The 15,113-nt window shown below is 33.4% G+C and overlaps 1 long non-coding RNA gene across 2 annotated transcripts in view; it reads left to right on the top strand.

Annotated features, from left to right (window-relative positions):
• Positions 1-9,227, top strand: part of LOC141448083 (uncharacterized) — a 234,509-nt gene extending 225,282 nt beyond the window's left edge. For both annotated transcript variants that reach the window (XR_012454839.1, XR_012454840.1), the window contains one exon: positions 53-9,227. This is a non-coding gene — a long non-coding RNA (uncharacterized lncRNA). The remainder of the gene's footprint in view (positions 1-52) is intronic.
• The last annotated feature ends 5,886 nt before the right edge of the window (positions 9,228-15,113 follow it).

The raw sequence follows: 15,113 nt of genomic DNA on the forward strand, positions 1-15,113 counted from the left end.
TATTATTATTTCTCTTAATAAATTTTTTTTTTTTTTTTTTCTATAATTGCAGAAATGGTGCCGAGCCAAGATTTTTAGTTAAACTTCCGTTTCCAGGAGCAGAAATAATGAATCAGCAAAAATCTTTTCTTTTTTGGTATTAGATAACCACAGAAATGCAGCCATTCGGACCTAGTGATTTGTTCATACGATAATAACTGACCTTGGATTTTCGCAATGCAATTATTATTATTTTTTTTTTAAACTGAATTACTACAATTAACAGACGTTCAAACTTAAATCTTTTCTTCTATAAAATTTTTAATATTATTAACATAATACAGAAAATGTCAAAAAATTGTACGTTAACCATTATGGCACTTAAGTATGCGGTTTCAAGACCAAATTGCCATTACATCCCTAGTGAGAAAAAAAAGTATCTACCTGGTTAACGTTGACACCCATTCATAAACCAAAAACTAGAAAACTAAAATTACGAAGACTATTAATTAAAATATAAATAAATTAATAAAAAAACTTTCATTTTACACAATTAATTTTTAAAGTGACTCGCCTCCGAGAAGCAGGGAACTTTATTTTATTTTTTTTGCAGCACTTTTACGTTTTACAACTTTGTATTTTTATGACTGTTTTTATTATTATTATTTTAATAAGTTGTTATCATTGATAAGTTGTTTAGCATATCTTGTTATTATGGCCTTGGATCGTTCTTACTATTTTACATCATTTCTAATTTTATGTAACATCTTTATTTATACGCTTCTTTTTTTTATTTTTGCTAGATTATCACAATTTTTATAGCAACTCGCTTTTTCTTTTATTTTCCAATTTAAAAACAAAAACATTCAATATTTTAATGCAATATTCTATTTTGATGTTTCCAATTTTATTAGAGAATTGAAATTGCTAATTTAAGGAAGTACGTAAAGAAAATTAATCGGATTTTCTCAAGTAAACTTTAAAGAAATGTAGGCCAACACTATAGTACAATGAGGATACCAAGTTTCGAAGAAAATCATTGTTGCTTTTTTCGAGTAAAGCAAAAAGAAAGTGAAAATAAAATGGTATTTCCGGTTTTCAGGTTTCCTTTAAGCTCGAAACATTTGAGCAACACATTTGTATAATAATGATGACTCGGTACATTCTGCTAAGTAGTATTTTAGAGAGAACTCTACTAAATGCTCCCTTTTTCCCTATTGTGCCTTCCAATCGAATTTTCCGAAGCAAATTTTTCCAATTATACATTATTATATTCAAGGTTATACATCTATATAAGTATTACATCAGAGTTTAAAGAAAATTATTAGGCTAGTTTTTCAGTAAATCAAAGAAAGTCAGAGAACTGTACTTTTTTTTTTACATCCAACTACCAACTAGGTGTCGTGGACGGTGGCGCCTAGCAAACTGTACTTTACGATAAATTTCTCATATTAACAATTAAATAAAATTCAAGGGCTAGACTAGTACCGCAATACATCTTAGCTCTGCGGGTCTAGCCTATAACCGCCTAACATACTTTACTATAAATTTCTCATATTAACCATTAAATAAAATCCAAGGGCTAGACTAGTACCGCAATACATCTTAGCTTTGCGGGTCTAGCCTATAACCGTCTAACATACTTTTCTATAAATATCTCATATTAACCATTAAATAAAATACAAGGGCCTAGTACTAGTACCGCAATACATCTTAGCTCTGCGGGTCTAGCCTATCACCGCCTAACATACTTTACTATAAATTTCTCATATTAACCATTAAATAAAATCCAAGGGCTATACTAGTACCGCAATACATCTTAGCATTGCGGGTCTAGCCTATAACCGCCTAACATACTTTACTATAAATTTCTCATATTAACCATTAAATAAAATCCAAGGATTAGACTAGTACCGCAATACATCTTAGCTCTGCGGGTCTAGCCTATAACCGCCTAACATACTTTACTATAAATTTCTCATATTAACCATTAAATAAAATCCAAGGGCTAGACTAGTACCGCAATACATCTTAGCTTTGCGGGTCTAGCCTATAACCGTCTAACATACTTTTCTATAAATATCTCATATTAACCATTAAATAAAATACAAGGGCCTAGTACTAGTACCGCAATACATCTTAGCTCTGCGGGTCTAGCCTATCACCGCCTAACATACTTTACTATAAATTTCTCATATTAACCATTAAATAAAATCCAAGGGCTATACTAGTACCGCAATACATCTTAGCATTGCGGGTCTAGCCTATAACCGCCTAACATACTTCACTATAAATTTCTCATATTAACCATTAAATAAAATCCAAGGATTAGACTAGTACCGCAATACATCTTAGCATTGCGGGTCTAGCCTATAACCGCCTAACATACTTTACTATAAATTTCTCATATTAACCATTAAATAAAATCCAAGGGCTAGACTAGTACCGCAACACATCTTAGCTTTGCGGGTCTATCCTATAACCGCCTAACATACTTTACTATAAATTTCTCATATTAACAATTAAATAAAATTCAAGGGCTAGACCAGTACCGCAATACATCTTAGCTTTGCGGGTCTAGCCTACAACCGCCTAACATACTTTACTATAAATTTCTCATATTAACCATTAAATAAAATCCAAGGATTAGACTAGTACCGCAATACATCTTAGCTTTGCGGGTCTAGCCTATAACCGCCTAACATACTTTACTATAAATTTCTCATAATAACCATTAAATAAAATCCAAGGACTAGACTAGTACCGCAATACAGCTTAGCTTTGCGGGTCTAGCCTATAACCGCTCGGCTATCGTGGCGCCTTAAAACTGTACTTTAATTTAGCAGATTTCTTATTAATCAATTTTGACTAATACTTTATATACTATATAAACATAATTTAAACAATTTTGAACTTAATGTGATGTTCAATTTTTGATCTTTACTAACCAGACTAATTGGCAAGAGTCGTCGACAGTGTTTTATATCAAGTTCAATTAATTTTTCAAAAAAAAAAGAAAAAGGCTGAAGATGCTCCTTGAAATTCCAATGACCACCACCTCCCTTCTCTGCCTACCCCCACTTTCCTTGACCATGAAATATTATTGTTATTCCAACAATCTTTTGTCCTTAATTTTTTAAGTGTTTATTTAAATTCCAATTTCACTCTAATTTATCCAAATTTTCTGAATATCACCCTCTCTGTCTCTGACGACTGGAACTCTGAACAACCCTGTACAGATATTTCTCTTTGAATTATTATTTTTATTTATTATTACCGGCAATTTAAAAATCACCTCGACATGTTGAAATGTGTATTGTATTTTGAATTGAGATTACTTTTTAATTTACTGGTGTCTTAGTTTATTATTTTTATTTTTTATAATATAAGTGTTCATTCTATCCATTTACACCCGTAACAGATTCAAGTACTCGGATGTGATGGTTGCTTTAATAAGTAAATAATGGCCACTCCTTGAAGAAAAGTTTTAAAGAACTTACCTTGGTTTTAGACTCTCTGGGGGAAGGGGCTGCTCTAGGCTAGGCTGATGCCTTGGCAGAGATTGTTATCAGGACCATTTCCAAAGCAGGCGCCACGGAGGATCCCAATGGTGGTTATTAAATAATCCTGGGTGATGCCAGTGAGTTTGTTGTTTATCTGTCTGAGAAGATGTTTCTCGCTGACTTGATCCTGAGAAGACTGAATTGGATATGCAATGTTTGTTGTAAGTCTTCTTGCATATCACTCATTTGGCTCAGAACTTCTGAATTAATTACATCAATTACAGAGTATCATAGTTAATCAACGATTATAGGCTAGACCCGCAAAGCTAAGATGTATTGCGGTACTAGTCTAGGTCTTGGATTTTATTTAATGGTTAATATGAGAAATTTATAGTAAAGTATGTTTGGCGGTTATAGGCTAGACCCGCAAAGCTAAGATGTATTGCGGTACTAGTCTAGGGTCTTAGGAATTTATTTAATGATTAATACGAGAAATTTATAGTAAAGTATGTTTGCTAGTCGCCTCCGTCCTTTACACCTAATTTGGTAATTGGAGGTAAAGCAGGCCTGAAAAAATAGGCATTACTTTATTTGGCTATCAGTACTTTATTGCGAGAGGTAAAAAAGATACTTTTAGGTTTGACTAACCTGCAGTCATACTGGCATTTTTTTTAAAAAAAAAAGACTGAAATTAAAATTGTTAAACAAATAAATATCTAAATTCTTAAAAATAATTGATATCTAGAAAATTTAGGTCCTCCATTTCCTGCACCACATCTTGTTTCCCCATGACCTTAAATATCCTTCAAATCACCCTTCCAATGTCTAAATAAAAGAATTCCAAAATGTCTAGTAATTATCCGTAGTGATAAGGTTAAGATAATTCAATTTTAAATAAAAGATAAGTTTGTTATAGACTCCCTGGCCACCTGATAATTCTAACTAAAACACTAATATTCAAGATGTAAACGTACTTTATGAAGGTCATCTAAGGATTGTCTCTTTTTTTTCTACCAAAAAATTAAATTTCTCTTTTTATTTTCTCTCGTTTTCTCTCTGTAGATAGCGCACGAATTATTGTCCACGTGATAATGGTTTCAGATGAATCTAAATTGTTGTGAAATTTCACTTTTTAGGTAGCTCCTAAACTTGATCTTTTTTTGTTATTACTTTAATGGGAACAAAAGTGTTCACGAAATTTCCACGCTTAGGCCCAAATTTGTTCTTAATTAACAATCCTATCCCTACCTCGAATGGAGTACGCTACCTGCGCATCTCCTTGGACAGAGGGCTCACTGAACTAAACAAAAGTTACGGACAACTAATATAAACTAAGCATACCCAACAAACTAACCCTGAACAATACTTTGCTTAAACCCATCTGAACTTATGGATCAGAGCTGTGGGGCTCAACTAAGCCCTCTAATATCTCCCGCATCCAATCCTTCCAATAAAAATTCCGCCGCCTTATTGTTAACGATGCCTATTATGCCGCGAACCTCATGCTTCACAGATACCTAAATATCCTCTTTCTTATTCTATCAATTCACAATTCCTGAATTTCCTATCCAGAAACTTATCTTGCCATCCCAATTCAACAGCTCAGACTCTCTTCTCTGATAATCCCACCACGACGTCTAAGACGACGTTGGCCTCGTAATCTCTTATGCTAGACTAGGGGTCCCCCCAAAGTTTTTACCCAGGGGGCCCGGTTCACTGTCCCTCAGACCGTTGGAGGGTCGGACTATAAAACAAACTATTTTAAAGTAAAAAAAAAACAAAACGGGAACAAATACAATATTTAAAATGAAGAACAAGTAAATTTAAATCAACAATCTGCCCAGTATTTCTGTTGGGAATTTTGGGCATGCTTTAGGCTAATAAGATTGTCTACGTCCGGTTTAGTTATAGTGCTTTGCCTTTCTTCCTACTTCTGCTATTATTTCACACTGTTTTCGGAGCCGTGACGCGTGCGTCCCCCGTCACCGGAAGTAGTACTGTACATGAGCGACGCCGCCACATGCCACCAATAAAAGAGGTACCCTTCCGGAAGTGTGGCAGGGGCCGGATAAGTGGCCCGCGGGCTGTAGTTTGGGGACCCTTGCCCTAGACAATTTCAATCACTAAAATTCACCAGATTGTCATCAGCATTGGCTGATTTCTCTTAACAGTGTCCCTACGGTTTCATTTTGCATTCGCATGTTTTGGGAACGTCAATATATTTATTTTCGGTTTATCCTTAAATTAAAGTTAAGATAAACTTCAATCCACATCCAGGGAATACGAGTATAGTTCAAAAAGGAGGAAGATTTATTTAAATAAGCCAAAAAACATAAAAAATTCTGTTTGTCCTTTGAGTTAGCCAAATCTATTAATACAAGATTAAAAATATAGTAATGAATAAAGTTACCATGTAGTATATTTATTCAGCCAAAACTGACTATTTAAAAAATCCTTGACAAATATCAAGGTCAATTCGCCGCCATATATTGGAGATTTTTATTTTATTTTAATTTTTAAGCAAAAAGTACGATTTGACCATTTATTTAGCAACATCTTTTATTGCTTAATTTTGCCGTTATGAGAGTAAGAAGCAAGTGGCGTTATCTTGGTTATTTTTAGGGCTACTCCTTCAAGTTTACGATCAAGTAAAACTACCCTGAACAAGTTGTTTCAAATATCAGATTAATTCCTTCCTGTGATCATAAAATACGTCATTTTTTAAACTGCGAAATTTAAATATTTTTCAACTTCCTGTTAGAAATACGCGCGAAACTATTTTGTAAAAAAAAAAATACAAAAAACAAAAAAAAACAACAGCCTTTATCTCTCTCTCTCTCTCTCTCTCTCTCAATATGAAATTAGCCAACAATTTTTATTGGTGCGATTTGGAAGGCTCGCCTCTGAACATTTGAACTCTTTTTATCTGTTTTTTTTTGCTTTTTTAACAATTTTTATTTCTTTCGCGCTCTCTTTCGTAATATTTATGATAGAATTTTTTTTTTTTTTTAAATTTAATATTTTTTTCTAGATTAACCTTCGGTGTGCTTTGAAGTTCATTTTTCTTATCACATTTCTCAAGCACTTACGTGTACTGATCTAATCAAATTACTTGTTAATAATGATGATTCACATGTACGTAAAAAAGAAGGTCGCAAAAAACTTATTTATGAAGTGATAGCAATAATAAATTATATAATCCTCTGATGACAAGTAAACAATCCTTGATTGAATATCATCTGCTATCTATATTTTTTTTAATTAAATTGTATTTTTTTTTTGGTTTTTTTAAAAACAATCTTTTTTATTATTATTATTTCTTTTTTAAATTCATTGACGTTTAAATAGTTTTCATTAATGAACAAAAGAAAAGCGATCTTACGTGACTTAGTCCTGTGTCTTATTGACAGTGCAGCTGTCCTGTTGACTCTTGCAGATATCTTGGAATCGAAAGGGTATTCCCTAGCAAAACTCTTGAATTATTACATCATTTTACTCTATTAAAAAAAACTTAACGTAAAGGCTAGGCAACTTTATATACCATTGGGATTTCGTTCTTTAGGTTCACAGAAATCCTGGGTAGCCATAGTGGGTTTTAAAGAAGAAAGTGGTCATTCTGGGTAGTCTTAATGGGTTTTAAAGAAGAAAGTGGTCATCCTGGGTAGTCTTGATGGGTTTTAAAGAAGAAAGTGGTCATCCTGGGTAGTCCTAATGGGTTTTAAAGAAGAAAGTGGTCATCCTGGGTAGTCCTAATGGGTTTTAAAGAAGAAAGTGGTCATTCTGGGTAGTCATAATGGGTTTTAAAGAAGAAAGTGGTCATCCTGGGTAGTCCTAATGGGTTTTAAAGAAGAAAGTGGTCATCCTGGGTAGTCCTAATGGGTTTTAAAGAAGAAAGTGGTCATCCTGGGTAGTCTTAATGGGTTTTAAAGAAGAAAGTGGTACAAGTTTTTTTTCCCCTAGTTCAACTACTTCCTCTAATCAAGCTCCTCTCTGCGATAAAACCCATCTTCTTGGGACAGCTTATTTTTCTCTCAAAATCTAGAGGAAAACGTTAATAAAAACTTATTTTCCAGGGTCTGAAGAATAATACGAATGCTTTAATCGCAATTAAGATGAGGTTATTAGGGGAGCCTAATTAGGGGATTCTTTGATTTTGAAGTTTTTACCGGAAATAGAGATTTAGATTCCCTCTGAGAACGAACATCTCAAGAACGGTTAGAGTACATCTTCAAGAAGAATTTAAAATTGGTGTTACCAGAAACAAAAAATGATCCTAAGTTGTGTTTGGTCTGGCCGGTCTATTAGTGTCAAACAATTTAAAAACTGCCCAGTTTGTATAGAAGTTAGTATTGATTATTGATTTATACTAAGATAATGTTATGTTTGGAGCAATACCTTCGACTGTTCGATCGATAGTAAAATTGTTACTTACTTCTGATCTCTAGGTTCAGGGGAAGATCTGTATAACGCCTAAAATCCAAATAAAATAATCGATACCGATTTGATTTTATCCGTCATAACACCATCTTTTTTCCCTAACGGCTTTCGTATTTTATTTCATCATCAGACGTAGAAATGTGGTGCAATGTAATGAAAGTGAATTGCGAGACGTATGTTAAGTAGAAATCTTTAAAACAAACTGATTAGTCCTGAGTAACTCTGATGGTGGATGAAAGTTCGCAATCGGTTAGCGGCACAATAAACAGGTGTACCAACCCACATTTTCTATCGGTACTGAGTTTTCGAAACATTTGTTCGAACTTTTGTCATTCGGTTGACTGATTCGTGCAAACTTATAAGCTCAAATTTCAACTGCTTAGTGCACTATTGCTGAGTGAGTATTAAAATTGGGACGGCTCCTGGTCCTTAGATTTTCACTTTCTAGGAGCTCCTTGCAGCTCATAGTCCTGTGATGGAAGCGTCTAATTAACTGACAGAATTAAAATGCCTCGCACCATGAGTTAGCTACCACACAATCCTGGTGCTTTATCCAAAACCGTCCGTTTGAAACTCTATTCAGGATTGTCATCCCAACTCCCCTCCCCCCACTCTTGCCGGGAAATAACCACCTAAGTTCTTTCCATTCCCTACAGACACAACCTAAATTGTTTTTTTAAATACGCCCTTCTCTAAATTTCTCCTCTTTCTCACAGTTTTTCTATCCATTTTTCTTAGCAAATGATTATTCTTGTCCTAGGCAAAAGTTTTACCTAAACCATGTAGTGAAGCTTGCAGTGTAGGTATTATATTAGTTCTTTATTATTTTTCTTAGTCTATTACCTATCTGTCAAGGAACTTTATAAGTTATAAATTCCTAAAATACCACTTCATTGAATGGATTTTTTTTTTTTACTTTTTAGAATTAGACTCCCACGATTTTCTGCTTATAACTTCGTATATCATACTCGTACATAGGTTGTAACTTTCCCTTGAGCGATTTTTTTTAAAAGCGAATCGTTCTCAGATAGGAATTGCAATTGGGAATTCCTTGAAACGATGTTGATAATTAAATATAATTCGAATATTCAGAGTTTAAAGAATTTTGCCTGTTAATGGCTAGCAGATTTTATTATAACTAGTTAAATAAAAAAATGGTTTCAATTTGTCTAAATTAATAAAATAAGAAATAATTTTTTAATTCGAAAAGATAAGAGAAAAAACGCGTAGCTCTAGGTTTGAAAAAGAGGACGCAGAATGTTGGAATTAGAGGAGCAGCGAGTAAAACTAGTGCTGTTGTACGGAATGCGGCGATCGTTCACCTCTCGAGCCCCTTCATCCAAAGAGCAAAGACCCGCGTCCAATTTAAATACAACCAGCCTTCTTTTTTATTATTATTATTTTAAACAAATATTTAGCTCATTAATTAATTATTCCTTCATTAAAATATTAACTTGAAATAACCTAGATTATTTTTTTATCTAAATTAGAATTTAAATTTAATTGCTATATATTATTATTTGGTGCATCAACATATAATTGGTTATCATGAGGTGGTTATTTATGGAATTCTGTATTTGAATTCAGAATATAGGTGGGCCGGTAAGGGGTTTATGGGTATTTATGGGTGTTAGCAGGACTGTACAAATTTTATAGAAGGTGGAAAAGGATATACGTTGAGTATCAGGTGCTGCTGCCAGGTAGAGATTTATGCGAAATAATTATTTCATAGTTATTTCATTAATTAAAATTCTTGAAGATTTTTTTTTTTTTTTTTTCAATATATAGAAATTTGACTGAGAGGCGATGTTTTGTTTTGGTTACTAATTTTGTTTTCAGAATTAAGATGGTAATAACTTGGACTCTCCTGAAAATATGGGTATTAAATTAACTTTACTCCTGATATAACTGGTATTTATGCTGTTATTATAGTGTTATGCTTATGGTTGCGGTGGTTTCATGTAATTGTAGTATTGTTCTCACGACCTGGAGGATTGGCATTTAAATTTTATGAAAATAGCTTAAAATTCTATCTATCTAGAACACGCTGCTAGCCAGTAGACCCTCTAAGTTTGCTTTTAATTTATCATAATTGAATTGAATTTATCATAGCCGATTGAACGTCACTTGGGTTATTGGAATTAGTTCGTGCGTGAGCGTGTGTACTTTCCATTACCTAAATCGTTTTAGAAGATAATTAGCGTTTTTTCGATTATTTATTAAAAATGAAATAATTAAGCGACGCGATAACCGAGCGGTTTAAACTTTGGATTTCATTTAATGTACCAACATGTACAATAGAATTAGTAATAAAGTATGTTGGTTTGTCGCTTCTGTACACGCAACCAAATTAATATTACACGTAAAGCACGCCTGAAAAAATATAGGCATTACTTAAACCAATAACTTCTAATAAGGGCGAGAAAAATCAGAAAGGTCTGAATTTTGTCAGAAGGTATCCCAGTATTTAATTTCCCATCTCACAGAATCCTAGTACCTCCGCCATATCCCAATTCCCACAATTTTTTTATTCATTAGCGACAGAAAATAATAAACTTCTGGTTCGTTTCCATACCGTTTCATATCTCTTGTTACAAAACTTACTTATTAACGCACTTTTTATGTTACCAACAAATATTTAACTTGTTACATTTTATTGTACAATACCAAAAATTGCCAAATAATATCTGCACAACATTGCTAGGATTCTTTGTAACAGCAAAAATCTTATAAATTCATATGCAATATATATATGTATATACATATATATATATAAATTATCTACTATTATTAAATTATCTATTATATGTATTATTGAGTTGAAGATCCAACTTTTTTCAACTTATTCACAGAATAAAATGCTTCATAAAAACATAATTTCATACGTTATTGCAGACATAAGAAGAAAAAAACTTCTTAAACCTCATAATATATATGTTATAATAGAGTTATAATCTATGTACGTACATGTATATAAATAATATTATAATACTCCTGATTTTGAAAAAACTATATCATTTATAAAAACTTTTCATTAAAAAAAAAATTAAAATTAAAACCTACCTAAACATTATATTTCAACCATGTTTTATAAAAACCTGAAATAAATAATGTTACATATATGTACATCTCTACTCCTATTTATAGGCTCCTATAGGTACCTACTTATAAAACTTTTGCACACTCGACAAGGAAGATCCTTTTTTGAATTATTCTCCAAAGAAACAAATTATTTCTGCTCACTTCCGGTATCATTAAAGAACACATAACTAATACCATCTAATTCACATAATGCCTTCTTAAAAAAACACATAGTAAAAGAGTAATTAAAAGAAACAAAGAAAATTATTAACTAATCAACATTAGTTCATTCTGCCTCTCCCAAGAAGCGCTACAATCACTGTTTGTACAAGCAATTTTCAGAAAACCATTCTCCTTTTATCTCAAAACACAAAATGGTAAGTTAGTTCAAAGATTCGCCACGAGTTAGCACTAAACATCCATATATTTATACACCTGTGAAAACTGTTTTTCTTCAGTACGATTCCAGTAATGCAGGAGGGTAGATCGCTTTGTCGCTCGTCTCTCCAAATAAACCTAGTCTAGTGCTACATCTCTATCTTGAAGGTATCACACACAGTGTATGCGTCTGTCTAGTCTAACATCTTTTTCATACATTGTAACGAAGTAACTATTAAAAATATTCGCCCCACCCTCCCACCCAGCAAACTTCACTTACTTATGGACGTACTATTGCACACTCGACAAGGAAGATTCTTTTTTACATTATTCTCCAAAGAAAACGAATTATTTCTGCTCACGTCCGGTATCATTAAAGAACACTTAACTAATACCATCTAATTCACATAATGCCTTCTTAAAAATACACATAGTAAAAGAGTAATTAAAAGAAACATAGAAAATTATTAACTAATCAACATTAGTTCATTCTGCCTCTCCCAAGAAGCGCTACAATCGCTGTTTTTACACGCAATTTTCAAAAACCATTCTCCTTTTATCTCAAAACCCTAAATGGTAAGTTAGTTCAAAGATTCGCCACGAGGTAGCACTAAACATCCATATATTTATACACCTGTGAAAACTGTTTTTCTTCAGTACGATTCCAGTAATGCAGGAGGGTAGATCGCTTTGTCGCTCGTCTCTCCAAATAAACCTAGTCTAGTGCTACATCTCTATCTTGAAGGTATCACACACAGTGTATGCGTCTGTCTAGTCTAACATCTTTTTCATACATTGTAACGAAGTAACTATTAAAAATATTCGCCCCACCCTCCCACCCAGCAAACTTCACTTACTTATATAGCCTGGATGTACTATTGCACACTCGACAAGGAAGATTCTTTTTTGCATTATTCTCCAAAGAAAACAAATTATTTCTGCTCACTTCCGGTATCATTAAAGAACACTTAACTAATACCATCTAATTCACATAATGCCTTCTTAAAAAAACACATAGTAAAAGAGTAATTAAAAGAAACATAGAAAATTTTTAACTAATCAACATTAGTTCATTCTGCCTCTCCCAAGAAGCGCTACAATCACTGTTTTTACAAGCATTTTTCAAAAACCATTCTTTTTTTATCTCAAAACCCTAAATGGTAAGTTAGTTCAAAGATTCGCCACGAGGTAGCACTAAACATCCATATATTTATACACCTGTGAAAACTATTTTTCTTCAGTACGATTCCAGTAATGCAGGAGGGTAGATCGCTTTGTCGCTCCTCTCTCCAAATAAACCTAGTCTAGTGCTACATCTCTATCTTGAAGGTATCACACACAGTGTATGCGTCTGTCTAGTCTAACATCTTTTTCATACATTGTAACGAAGTAACTATTAAAAATATTCGCCCCAACCTCCCACCCAGCAAACTTCACTTACTTATATAGCCTGGATGTACTATTGCACACTCGACAAGGAAGATTCTTTTTTGCATTATTCTCCAAAGAAAACGAATTATTTCTGCTCACGTCCGGTATCATTAAAGAACACTTAACTAATACCATCTAATTCACATAATGCCTTCTTAAAAATACACATAGTAAAAGAGTAATTAAAAGAAACATAGAAAATTATTAACTAATCAACATTAGTTCATTCTGCCTCTCCCAAGAAGCGCTACAATCGCTGCTTTTACACGCAATTTTCAAAAACCATTCTCCTTTTATCTCAAAACCCTAAATGGTAAGTTAGTTCAAAGATTCGCCACGAGGTAGCACTAAACATCCATATATTTATACACCTGTGAAAACTGTTTTTCTTCAGTACGATTCCAGTAATGCAGGAGGGTAGATCGCTTTGTCGCTCGTCTCTCCAAATAAACCTAGTCTAGTGCTACATCTCTATCTTGAAGGTATCACACACTGTGTATGCGTCTGTCTAGTCTAACATCTTTTTCATACATTGTAACGAAGTAACTATTAAAAATATTCGCACCACCCTCCCACCCAGCAAACTTCACTTACTTATATAGCCTGGATCTACTATTGCACACTCGACAAGGAAGATTCTTTTTTGCATTATTCTCCAAAGAAAACAAATTATTTCTGATCACTCCGGTATCATTAAAGAACACTTAACTAATACCATCTAATTCACATAATGCCTTCTTAAAAAAACGTATAGTAAAAGAGTAATTAAAAGAAACATAGAAAATTATTAACTAATCAACATTAGTTCATTCTGACTCTCCCAACAAGCGCTACAATCACTGTTTGTACAAGCATTTTTCAAAAACCATTCTCCTTTTATCTCAAAACCCTAAATGGTAAGTTAGTTCAAAGATTCGCCACGAGGTAGCGCTAAACATCCATATATTTATACACCTGTGAAAACTGTTTTTCTTCAGTACGATTCCAGTAATGCAGGAGGGTAGATCGCTTTGTCGCTCGTCTCTCCAAATAAACCTAGTCTAGTGCTACATCTCTATCTTGAAGGTATCACACACAGTGTATGCGTCTGTCTAGTCTAACATCTTTTTCATACATTGTAACGAAGTAACTATTAAAAATATTCGCCCCAACCTCCCACCCAGCAAACTTCACTTACTTATATAGCCTGGATGTACTATTGCACACTCGACAAGGAAGATTCTTTTTTGCATTATTCTCCAAAGAAAACAAATTATTTCTGCTCACTTCCGGTATCATTAAAGAACACTTAACTAATACCATTTAATTCACATAATGCCTTCTTAAAAAAACACATAGTAAAAGAGTAATTAAAAGAAACATAGAAAATTATTAACTAATCAACATTAGTTCATTCTGCCTCTGCCAAGAAGCGCTACAATCACTGTTTTTACAAGCACTTTTCAAAAACCATTCTCCTTTTATCTCAAAACCCTAAATGGTAAGTTAGTTCAAAGATTCGCCACGAGGTAGCACTAAACATCCATATATTTATACACCTGTGAAAACTGTTTTTCTTCAGTACGATTCCAGTAATGCAGGAGGGTAGATCGCTTTGTCGCTCGTCACTCCAAATAAACCTAGTCTAGTGCTACATCTCTATCTTGAAGGTATCACACACAGTGTATGCGTCTGCCTAGTCTAACATCTTTTTCATACATTGTAACGAAGTAACTATTAAAAATATTCGCCCCACCCTCCCACCCAGCAAACTTCACTTACTTATATAGCGTGGATGTACTATTGCACACTCGACAAGGAAGATTCTTTTTTGCATTATTCTCCAAAGAAAACAAATTATTTCTGCTCACTTCCGGTATCATTAAAGAACACTTAACTAATACCATCTAATTCACATAATGCCTTCTTAAAAAAACACATAGTAAAAGAGTAATTAAAAGAAACATAGAAAATTATTAACTAATCAACATTAGTTCATTCTGCCTCTCCCAAGAAGCGCTACAATCACTGTTTTTACAAGCATTTTTCAAAAACCATTCTCCTTTTATCTCAAAACGCTAAATGGTAAGTTAGTTCAAAAATTCGCCACGAGGTAGCACTAAGCATCCATATATTTATACACCTGTGAAAACTGTTTTTCTTCAGTACGATTCCAGTAATGCAGGAGGGTAGGTCGCTTTGTCGCTCCTCTCTCCAAATAAACCTAGTCTAGTGCTACATCTCTATCTTGAAGGTATCACACACAGTGTATGCGTCTGTCTAGTCTAACATCTTTTTCATACATTGTAACGAAGTAACTATTAA

This window comes from Rhodnius prolixus, unplaced genomic scaffold (genome assembly GCF_049639745.1).
Source record: "Rhodnius prolixus isolate KJV_2025 unplaced genomic scaffold, Rpr scaffold_13, whole genome shotgun sequence".
Classification (NCBI taxonomy): Eukaryota; Metazoa; Arthropoda; class Insecta; order Hemiptera; family Reduviidae; genus Rhodnius; species Rhodnius prolixus.